The following is a 12,500-nucleotide window of genomic DNA, read 5'->3' as shown; positions in this document are numbered from 1 at the left end:
AAAAACATAACTGCACTCTGTTAATAATACAATCTAAATAAATTAGCTCCCTGACATTTTGGAAAATCTAATATATATTTGCTTTCTTGCCAAGAGTTAGATGAGAAGAGAAGAATGCCACCCTCATGGTACGCTGAATATGAAGCATCACCCAGCAGGCAGTTAGCCTAGCTTAGCATAAAGCCTGGAAACGGGTGGGACAGCTAGCTCCTCAAAATCTCACTGCATCTTCAAAGCAGGTTTGACCGACCCACAGCAGCACATGTTGTGCCAAACTTTTAAAGATTTAGAAATGTTTACATTCATCTGGACTCATGCATACAAGATGAGAACATTTTGTTAATATCACGTCTGACCCATTTCAGCTGCAGGATTAAACACAGCAGCATGTGCTGTGTTTGAATGTTCCCTCTGTCTCTGCTGTGCTTTGTCGTGCCGGTCATGCCACTTATATTAATGTAGCGAAGCGTTTACGCGTCCATTAGCAGGATGAGTAATGACTCTAACTGGCTGTAAATCCCTGTGATTGGTTTGTGTTGGACACGTCGTGGTCTGATGGTAAAGTTGTGTGCTACACTGCTGGTAACGTTGCATGTTGAATCTTCAGGAGAGGGTTTACTGTAAATCTGCTGTACATTCATCAGCGTTCCCGTCACACCGTAGTTCTGTTTACATTCTGACCTCACACATCGACTCCCATCACACAATAATATAGTTTTTATAAAGCAATTTTAAAACGGTGTCAAGTCTCTGGTGTAAAATTGGCAACACTTACATGAAAGTATGGACATGTTTTGGTAATATTGTGAGTATGCTTCTTTTACAATTGGGTGTTATATCTTTGTCAGATTGTCATGTGGTGTTTTTTGTTCTATAGTGCTTTATATCCATTTTCAAGGAATAAACTTAGGTTCACTATAAACATTTGAACAAATACTCGTGCTCCAGTTGGAGAATCTGCCTACAATACAAACTAATGATGTAAAAAGCAAAACTCTTCATGGAAACAAATATTTTATAATATTTACATGAACTGCAATACTGAAAACACTATTTAAAATGAAAGAAACAAAGTGGATTAGATGGGTTCTTATTAAAGTATTCCACTAATGCTGGTGGATGATGATGATGATGATGATGATGAGGTTGTCCTCTCTGTGTGATTTATGTCTGTGTCACATGGTTCTGTGCACCAATCACACTTTGAATTGAAATCTGATGCCAGTTTTGAGGTTTTGCTTATATTGAGGACGCTGTCTATCAAATCTGATCAGACCACAGCTGCGGTGAAGCAGATTATCAGATTACCAAACGTTAGAGGCTTGGAGGTTGAGCTGAAATGAGAAATCCCTTTTTAACCCGTTTAGATCACATCCCCAGACATATTGTTCACCTATTTAACAACATAGTTGGAAAACATAAAACATATCATAAGAACATGCATTGGTAAATAACGCAAATAAAATTGGAATAATTCATTTTCTTCATTCAGATTAAAGTTATCATGTCTTTAGCGGTTATTACTTGCAGTTCATGTAAACGTAGGTCATGTTATGACTCCAGATGACTACCTCCGCTGTTTCTCCAAAGGGCATGTAAAGCATTTCCACTCCCATGTTGTCATGTGTGCACTGTGATGGCACACATGCTTTGATGAAGTTCTCTTGTGTATATTTTGAAGGATTAAACCTGGTTGAGAAATCCTCCTCTTGTCTCATTGTTCTGCATTTCACTGCTGCCAGATTTGACTCAACACCAAAAGTGCAAAATCCCCCACAATTCCTGTGGTTATACAAAAACACCCGCAGGCCATGAACGACTGATTTACTCAGTGACATCATGCTCGCTTGCATCACTGTGTTGCTTGTTACCATGGTGATGGTGATGACCCCGCTGCCTCCAGTAGGATATAGATCCTCACCAGTTGACTGTTTGTACTTTGTGAGTTTGTGTGTGTATGTGAGTGTGTGAGTGTAGGTGTGTGAGTGTATGTGTATGTGTGTGTGAGTGTGTGTGTGTTATGTTCTGTATGTCTGTATGTGTGTCTTGTGCATGCTCATGTTTCCTGTGGTGTGTACAGCCATACTGTGAATACTGTATGAGTATTAAGTGTATTTGAACGTCTTTGAATTGTGAAGTGAATTAGCTTGCGACATATTTGTGTGTGTGTGTGTGTTTGGAAAAAGGTATTGGAAAAAGTTGTTTTTATTCAATTACAAACATTTTTAGAAATTCATTCCATTCTCGATAAATTTCAGTCTGGTTTCAGATCCCGACATAGCACCGAGTCAGCACTTTTGAAGGTGCATAATGATATTGCCTTGTCCGTGGATGCTGGGAACCCCGCTGTGCTGGTTCTGCTGGACCTCACAGCGGATTTTGATACAGTTGACCATGCAATCCTTGTATCTCGCCTAGAGCACTATGTAGGCATCCGTGGCACCGCCCTCAAATGGTTTAGGTCGTACCTGGCAAATAGGAGTTTTTCTGTAATAATTGGTAACCTCTGCTCCTCACAGACATCCCTTTCTCGTGGGGTGCCACAGAGCTCTATTCTTGGCCCTATTCTGTTTTCCTTGTATATGCTACCGCTGGGATCAATTATAAAAAAACACAATCTGTCTTTTCATTTTTATGCTGATGATCTACAGTTATATTTGCCCATGAGCCCAATGAAAACACTGCACTTACTCAGTTACTGGACTGTATCTCTGATGTAAAACCCTGAACGACAGCAAAACTGAATGTATTCTGTTTGGCACACCATCTATGTCAAATGTTTTCATTACAAACTCTGGGACTCTGGCACCCTTTTTTAAACCACATGTAAAGAATCTTGGGGTAACTTTCGACAGTGGGCTCAGATTCGATAAACAGATTAGGTCTGTTGTTAGCACAAGCTTTTTTCAGCTGCGTCTCCTGGCCAAAGTGAAGCCTTTTTTAAGTCGGCAGGACCTCGAGAAGACAATCCATGCTTTCATTAGTTCAAGACTGGACTATTGTAACGCACTTTATGTCGGCATCAGCCAGTCTTTAATCTCCCGTCTTCAACTTGTTCAGAACGCTGCTGCTCGCTTTTTAACAGGCACGTCCAGGCGTGAACACATTACCCCTGTACTGTCGTCACTCCACTGGCTTCCAGTTCGTTTTAGAATTGATTTTAAACCTTTTTTTTTTGTTTTTTACGCCATTAATGGCCTGGCTCCCTCCTACCTGTCAGAGATTTTAACTGTCCGTGATCATGGCAGGGCCCTCCGTTCTTCCGGCCAGCTCCTGTTAGAAGTCCCAAGGTCAAGACTCAAACAGTGGAGCGATCGTTCTTTTGCTGTCACAGCTCCCAGGCTATGGAACAGATTGCCCCCTGACATTTGCACCATTACTGACCTCAGCCTTTTTTAATCAAAGCTGAAGACACACTTTTTTAGATTGGCATTTAACTGTGACTAGGGTAGTCCTGCTCTTAGGCATACTTATTTTGCCTGTTTTTACTTTAATGCACTTTAGAGGGCCTCAAACACCCTGCAGCACTAGTAGCACTTTTCCTGTTTTCTTGCAGCACTGTGGCACTTTCTGGTGTTTTTATGTATTGTTTTAATGTATTATTTTATTGCTTTGATGTAAAGCACTTTGGGTACCGTCTGGCTATTGTAAAGTGCTATACAAATAAAATTTGATTGATTGATTGATTGATTGATTGATTGATTGATTGATTGTTTGTATAAGTAAAATTCTGTCTTGAAATTGGAGTCAAATTACAGAAAGCATTTAATCAAAAGCAATATTTAACTTCAGCAAATCCTAATTTACTAGAAGTTAACCGAATTGCAAGCCTAACATTTTAAGGTCAAATACATAGAGATTGATATATATATATACAGTATTTATATATAATAATCATTGTTTTGTTTTTTTGCCTTAACCTAGTTGTGTTATTTTTGAGTATCCCTGCAGAGTTGTGGTGAGTACAGCCACCCTGAAAATCCCCCAGCAATTTTCTTTTGTGTGTTAACTGTTAATCATCTTCTGTACACAGAGTGTAACATTTCCCACAAGGCCATGGTACACCTCGCAATGCAACCACTGGAAACTAGATAACGGCCTCACTGACAGGCTGCTATTAAACTGCTCCTTTAGTCTGTTTGTCTATCCACAGCCAATTACAGTGTTTGGGGAGCTCCGTGACGACACCATACCAAATTACAGTCAACGTCTCTGTAATTACTCGCAGTGGCACCCAAAGACTCGTACGGCTAAACAGTGTGTTCCTGTCACAATACTGTATGTGACAAAATGCTCCATTAAATTGGAATCTTTTGAATGGAAAGACAAGATGATTGATTAAAGATGGTAGAGGAGCATAGTAGATGACGACTTTCCCCCCATCTTTAATTAACAGAGAATTCCAGTAACATGTCAAGTTAAACCCTATTCACTGTGGTCTACATCTGGTTTACATTCCCCCTGATCATTTTGTAACGCGCCATGTGACTATGTTTGCAACAATTTCCATAATCTATTGTTCTGGAAAACTTGAGAATACAAAGCTAAAAAAGGGGCCCAAAGTAAGGAGAGTTGTAATTGTATGCGTGGCAATAAAGGCATAAAGGACAATATTTGGGGATGAACGTGATCAACAAATGACCAAATTAATTGAAATGTATAACATACTTTAGAATTTGTTTCCTAGTCTACTAGTTGCAAATACCAGCATTGAGAATGAAAAGAAATATGGCTGATAAATGGATTATTGAACGGCCGACCAGGGCAAGGGCCAAAGTGTCAGGGCCCTCCTGGCCTTCAACGGTCTCTCAGTATATTTACACAGTCATAATCACAGAAAGAAGACCCGCAATCACACCGTTTATTTGGTTTGAGGCATAATGCCGCAATGCTGTCTCCTTTTAACAAAGCATCCTGTCATTGTGGAACCAGAGAGAGCGTGACGTGTAACACGGCGGCGTTGGCACTAATGTAGCGTATTAAATAAGTTTCTGAAATTTACAGTGTTACAGCAGCAAGACAGTAAAGATAAGGATAATAAATAATAAACATGCATTAACAAGAAAAGTACAATATAAAAAAGATATTAACACGAAGACTATATAAAGAAAGTTAAATAGAATGTAGGCAGTGTATAAGGGGTTAAAGAGTCACTTCCCAACCAGGAAGTGACTCATAATGACCACAAAGAAACATAACAACATGACAAAGAGACCAAAGACACTACAAAAATATGCAAAACAGCTGCAAAGAGACACAAAAAAGACTCACAAGATGTGCAAAAATGGCTATGACAAAAAACGACCTCAAAGAGACACAACACATGTCACAGCAGCAAAAGTAGAACAGATTATAGATTATTGATAAAAATGAATATGTTATCATTTAAATGTGCAGTAAAGTATTAAATGCACTGGTTTGATTACAGGATTTATCTACACTGTTACTCTCCTGTCCTCTATTAGACATTCATTTCTCTCTTGCTGATAATCTGCGATAACATTCGGACAATGTGGTAAATAAATGCCTACAAACAGGGGCGACTTTTTGTTGAAATGAAATGTTTCATCATTTCCTTGCCAATATTCACCAATACTGTGTCAGGATTTTAAGCAGCACTTTGTCCAGCTCCAGAGCCTTTACTCTTATCTGCTGGCTCAGCTGATACGCTGCTCCTCCACTTCAGTCTATTACAGTTTATCCACCTTTTTCAATTTGCCACCACAACACTGCCATCATTACCGAGACAGCTCCCTAGAGGTCCAGCCGATGGCGTTTGATTTGCGGGTGACCAGCAGGATGCCAGAGCTGAAATGTCATTACCACCTCACTGTGGAGGCGACTGAACTGCTGATGGTGATTGTTATGTGTGTTTCTGTGGGATTTAGAGTAAACAGGGTAGTTACTTCTCGGCCTGTCACTTTAAAAATGATATCATCATTTTACATTATTGACTTATCATATGATACATGGACATAACATCAATCATTTTTAAATTATTGATTTGTCACACAATTTTTGGATATGACCTTGACATTTCTAATGAAAAACTTATCAAACGATATAGACAAGACCTATATCGTGTGATAGGTTATTAAATTATCATATGATATATAGACCTCAATATGACTTATTGTACAGTATAGGCAAGGCAACTTTATTTGTATAGCACATTTCATACACAAGGCAGACTCAAAGTACTTCACATCATAACATGTCATACAGTAAAGTGAAAAAATAGAAGAATTAAAAGAAAATAAAGAATGCATTACAGAAAGACAAGGAGAAAAAAAACATATTTGCAATAAAAAACAGTGCAGATGTTAAAACATTTCGCAGAAAGCTATGAACATTTTCAGTCTTTTAAGTCTAGTTTTTAAAGTGGTCTGATACATCATCTGGGAACCACGAATCTCTAAAGTAATTTGAAAAGAAATGAAAGTAAATTTAAAGTAGATGTAGAGAAACTGCACCGAAAAAATAAAATGTTTGACCCGCTGGTTGCACTAGAGGAGAATTCAGGTCACCAAAGTCATGCAACAGTTGTTGAGATATTTCAGTCTGAACCACGAAAATACTAAACCATCTGACAGGCTGCCAACAAGAGCAAGATTGCTCTTTTAATCTTCAATTAATAACCGCCACATCAGAATCAACATGTTGATAATGGCTTTTTCATCCAGCTGGAAATAAGGCATTGCATTTTGGATCTAAAATTTGCTATAGTCTAATTTTGGGAAAGCACAGTTTATCTCATCTTGGCTGCACAGGCAGTTGAGCAACCAACAGCTGGGGTGGAAAAACACATTTTGCCAGTTGTCTTCCTCTTGTCTTGGCATGTTGATTTTCTAATAACCAGTTTGCAACCTAGATGCGTCCAGGGTTGCCAAATATCAATCGTCGTCTGAATGCGTGTGTCTTCTGATGCGTGCAGGCAGGTGCAGACATTTTGAAAGCTTATTAGAAAAGATTTAAGTAACACTGTTATGAGTTGGGAGTTTCCTTCTTTTTCATTTACTACAAAACCACATCTGGAGCATATTACAGTAAATACTGCAGCATACGTACAAGGCAGGTAATACTCTCTCAGCCACACACAGAAATGCTGCTGGATAGTTATAATACTTGGTATTTCAGTGGGGAAATGAAGTCATGTAGCCAGTCCCACAGTACATCCATTCACAATATGAGCTTCGGCTTGTTAATCAAATACAGAATGTAGGACACACACACCCACACATTTGATTCGTCTGCTCCAGTCACCCTATGTGCCTGCTTTGTGATATGCTAAACATTCTGTAAACAGTATCCTGTGCATGGTTACCGTCACCATGGCAGCATGACAACAGCGCTCAGCTCGGCCCCTCAAACACGGGACGGTAGTGTTATTTAATATTTGGCTACGCATGAGCACAGCATGTTTCTATCACATAATCCTGTCACACCGGCGGAGACTTCTCCGCGCAGCCTTCCTGACTCCCTTGTGTGCCGAACGCAGACCAGCTGTTGCTATGTTTTGGTCTTATCGCACAACAAAAACAAAGGATGGGAACAGTCTGCACTTAGCGCCGTGCAACACTTAGTCCACTGTCAGCATCACGTGGGACGAGGGCAGATGCTTTTGCTGAGATTTATTATATTGATTATCAGTGCAAAAAAAAAAAGGATCTGGTTGTGTAAGGAGCCAAAATATGATTTCAACTATTATTTAAACCTTGTATTTAAGAATAGCAGTGTTTTAGAGCTTGCAAACTCCCTTTTTTTTTAATCGGTTGGGCGTGTTTCAGTTGCCAAACAGACTGTCTCATGAACCTGAGGTCATAGTTCAATCTCTGCAGCAGCTGGACCTGCATCCTGTCAAACCCACAACAACAACCTTACACTGGATTGTTTGCATTTAAATGTTAATATCTGAGCTTGGCTATGTAAATAATATAATAAGAGTTATATGTAAGAGTGCTGTATTCTGAGGATGAAACTAAGACACATCAGAAACAAATCAACTTCAGCTAACACTTTCTATGAAGGTCATGTATTATAAACACATTCATAAAACTTTTGTTTGTTCTTCATAATCATGCATGACAAACAAGTTGGTGCATTATAAGTTCAGCATTCATAATGTTCGTGTCTCCATGCCAACAGTGTTTGAAAGAGTTACCTAACACACACACACACACACACACACACACACACACACACCATAAAACCACCATAACTTCAGCCATAAAGGCACATAGAGGTCTGCTCTGATGTATCATAACAGATGACTAGTTTCTGAAACGTAATACTAACTTATAAACACCAATATATGACTTTGTGAGTAAATTGACTGCACTAGAAATGTGTAATTCACAATCTGTGGGCTACTGCAGTTCCTTATGTGTCTTAACTGGATGAGGTTATGGTAGAATATGTTGTGCTAATTATGTCTCAAAGAATGTGCTTATAATGCCTTATAGACAGGACATATCATATCGATGTTTCCAAAGTTTGTATCAAATTCACATTATTGCTACTGCAAAGCCACATTATGTGCACATGGTAAATAAAACCAAACAACTTTCATCTTTGACATCAAAAACACATTAAAAACGTTACTTTTCTCATTTATTTCATTGTGTTTCAGAAATATTCTAAAATATATATCTCAAATTTTTTCTTGTCATCTCACACAATTCTATGGTTTATCATTGTATATTGTTGTTGTAGCACTTTATTTGCTCTACATTTAAGAAAGTACTAACAACAAGTTTTGTATTGTAAATGTGGAATTATTTTCATCGCAAGTTTAAAAAATCAGCCTGCAACAGATAACTTGCCCTCAACTTGACAGTGTAACATTTGTTTGCACTTGTGTAAGGACTCGGGTGCTGCAGAATCCACCCTGTACCTGTGTGTGTGTGTGTGTGTGTGTGTGTGTGTGTGTGTGTGTGTGTGTGTGTGTGTGTGTGTGTGTGTGTGTGTGTGTGTGTGTGTGTGTTCCTGACGCTTCACACAGAAGTGCAGCCCATTGGCTCTTGGAAAGAGAAGCCCTTGTCAAAACATCCATCAGGAGTGAAGTGAACCGGCTGCAGCGCCTTCATGAATCAAAGGAAGGTGTGTCTGCTGCTTCCAGCCCAGGAAAGGTGTTGGTGGTGTAACTATAGCAACGTAAACAGAAGGGTTCAAACACAGATTAAAATGTCTCCAAAGATTATGCAAAGTGTGTGAGTGCACAGGAACACGTGGTCTCTTATGTTTCTCAAGTCCTAAAGGCCGAGTCCTCTTTCAGTGTCAACCTGCAACACCCACTACTCACTTCTGGCGTCCAGCTCAGCAGCAGGCGTGTATTTTATTAGCAAACGTTAAGTGTGTGTTTTACAGCGTCTCAGCAGTATAAAAATAAGTCTGTCTCTGTCTGCACATGTGTGAGAGTTTGTGAAGCTAAATCCTATTTAATCTGTTCTTGGCCTCACCTGATTTTTCCACTCATTCTCACATTGAAAGCGTTGTCTCCCACTCAAACCAATATATATATACTGTATATATATATATATATATATATATATATATATATATACTGTATATATATATATATATATATATATATATATATATATATATATATATATATATATATATATATATATATGCATTGTGATGATGTTGTTTGCTCCACATCTGGGACGGATTCACATGAAGTCTTCAGAGCAGAAAGGTCGATTTCTATACAAATGATTTAAAAGGTCTTCTGAGGCAACAGCTGTGAAACTTCTTAATGACACCGGAAGTCTTGCTTGTCATTTGAGACGTGGGTTGTATTTTTAACACATTTGTCAAGGTTTGTTTCTACAGTTGGACATTTTTAAGGTTTTAGTTGAAGTTGATTACCTCTGCCAAGGAGGTTTTGTTTCGTTTGTCTGTTCGTCAGCAGGTTTATGGAGAAACTACTGCTCTGACGTTCATGAAACTTGGTGGAAGGGTTTAGCATGGAGCAAAGAACGATTTTGTAGTGGATTGGTTTGAAAGAGATAGCGGCTCTCTGAATCCCCATAGTTCTCTTATGGCCAGCCTTTTGTTTTCCAATTAATCAATCTGTATGTATCTTGCTAATCTGTATGTTAAGCTTGCTGCAGTTTCATATTTCATCCAGTAGTTTATACACTATTTTGGATGCAAACTAAACACATTGTACCTTATAAAGAAATACAAAGCAGATAACGTATCACTCTGAATAAAAGGTTCTAAAACAAACTAAATGATCATTTCTAGAAAATACAGGCACCCACACACGCAGGAATGCATTCTGGAGATAAATATAAGGTAAAGATGGAGGTGGTAGTGACACAAGCAGAATCAGCTCTAAAAGCCTTGTTTCATTCCAGGGTCCACTGAAAGGCTGAAGATTTAAGCGCTCATGGTATGACAGGTGTTTCCAATGAAAGCAGGCATGAAAAGGGCATACAGGGGAGAGAGTCACGCGTGTCTGCAGAGCCTGATTCCTCCAGATCCACATCAAAGTTCACCATGAAGGCGTTGAAGCAGACGAGCTGTTGGAGGTCTTGCTGGTGTTCAAGGTGAGTTCATGAAGCTGTGTGTCAAATCAAAACACGTAGTGGTTGACAGATGTGATCATCGATTTCCACCAGAAAGCATTTGATCAAGTTCTGTGGCCTTGAGATTTGAGGCTATGTGCATAAAACCACACAGGCTAAAGCTGCCCTTAACTTTTCATCTAAGGATGCTTTAGGGAAAAAATGTGTTGCATAAAATCACCATAAGGATTTCCTTAGGAGGTTGTAAGGGAAAACCATTTGATCTTTTATAGTGTTTGCCCTTAGCTACTGAAGTATTCCCTTATGTGTGGCTGGAAGAGCCTTAGTAAGCATTTTCCTCAGAATATTTTAAGGGACACACAGCAGTCTCTTAAAAGTGAAAAGATTTGTGGAACATAAGACAATGGTTGAATTTAAGGTGATGGAAGAGGAGGAGGAGGAGGAGGAGGAGGAGGAGGAGATACCAAGGTGCATTTTTCAAGACAGGGACAACCACAGGACACGATGAGTGATATGCATCTTGTTAGGGAGTACAGATTTAACTGTCAGTTGTCCATTTTGGAAATGGTAGACAACATTGACAATAATATTGTCAAATAATGTTAAAGGATGATGGTGAGTAAAGCGTAACCATAGTAACTGAAGTGCACAGGAGCTACCGTAAAAGCCTTAATCTGCAAGGAGACAACCTACTCCTAAATAAACCCCTGAACTTAAGGAGATATTTTGCATAAGGGACCAACTAAAGTTTGAAACTTATGCAGCCAGACACAGAACTTGTATGAGTCTTTATCATTTTTTATATTCCTTATTTCTGCTTCATTGGAAATATATTTTCCAGTGATAAATATATATATATATATATATATATATATATATATATATATATATATATATATATATATATATATATATATATATATGCATATATAACTATATATGTTATATACATAACTATATATATTACTGTATATAGTATATAGTATATATCTCGCATGGCTAGCAGCAAGTAACACTACAGGTCCCAGAATGCTTTGCGGGAACGCCGTCTCCTCCTACAGCGTACGCTCGCAGCCAGAGAACGGGCAAAACGGCTGAGCCCCGTGTTTACGTTCGCATGCTCACAACAAAGGACAGCACACCGCGGACAGCCTGTCATTTAAAATAAATCACCGTGGATATTTAGTCTTACGGTAAACGTTTACAACTCAGAAGTCCAAGAAGAGGAGGACAGGTAACACAAGTCCTCATCGGCTTTCATTTTAAACGGTTTTACTTTTCTGTTTTTTTGTTGTTGGCAAATCCGCGTAGAGGGGAGAAATTAAGACGAAATTTACCCTTTTTTAAGCCGGGTTGTGGAGCGTTAGCTAGCTTGCTAGCCTCAGCAAGTTGGGCGAAAGCCAGGCAGCAGCTGGTGGAGAAGCTAGCAGCAGCGAAGACACCAAAAGGACTTCACCGTTTATATCTGAGTGAGTACATGTTTCATTACACCTGACTCTTAATATGTCAACGGCTACACGGGGACGTCAGTTGGGCTAAAGTATTGCTAGCCAGTGTCCCATGTTATCAACCGTCACCTGCTTTGTCCTGCCAACGGCTCCGATTCCGTTTATTAACGCTGCTCCAACCTCGTTTAGCAATGTCCATGCATCCGCCAAGGTAAGTCATCACGGGGCTTTTATTGTGCAGCTGCGGGTCTTTGTGTTCTGCACATACTGGTGCACCTGTTTTAATCTCCGTGGAGAATCAGGAGGTCTATGAAGATAAAGCATCTAGTGAGCAGCGAGTGTATCTGTATGTCTGTGTGGAGGCTTCCGAGATGCAGGTATTGGTTTACATCCCTTCCAGTCTGCATGCTGACCTGTCACAGGGAAGAGGAGGGGTTGAGTGAGAAAGGAAACATTGCCTGATAAGGAATTAAGCAAGTGCACGGACTCTTGCCATTACTAAAGCTTGATTGCC

General features: G+C 39.3%; 2 protein-coding genes across 3 annotated transcripts in view; both read left to right on the top strand.

Moving 5' to 3' along the window:
* spred2b (sprouty related EVH1 domain containing 2b) overlaps positions 1-12,500 on the top strand; it is a 415,094-nt gene that overhangs the window by 294,590 nt on the left and 108,004 nt on the right. The window lies entirely within an intron of this gene.
* The window catches only part of peli1b (pellino E3 ubiquitin protein ligase 1b), a 40,116-nt gene continuing 39,266 nt past the window's right edge, over positions 11,651-12,500 (top strand). The window contains exons 1-2 of one of the 2 annotated variants that reach the window (XM_084020737.1): positions 11,661-11,772; positions 11,887-12,007. The gene's annotated coding sequence lies outside the window, so the exon portion shown is untranslated. Of the gene's footprint in view, positions 12,008-12,500 lie in introns of both variants that reach the window. The other variant, XM_084020736.1, reaches the window with a different exon arrangement.

This window comes from Eutrigla gurnardus (assembly GCF_963514095.1).
Source record: "Eutrigla gurnardus genome assembly, chromosome: 11".
In the NCBI taxonomy this organism is placed as follows: Eukaryota; Metazoa; Chordata; class Actinopteri; order Perciformes; family Triglidae; genus Eutrigla; species Eutrigla gurnardus.
This window is presented reverse-complemented; position numbering and strand designations above follow the sequence as displayed.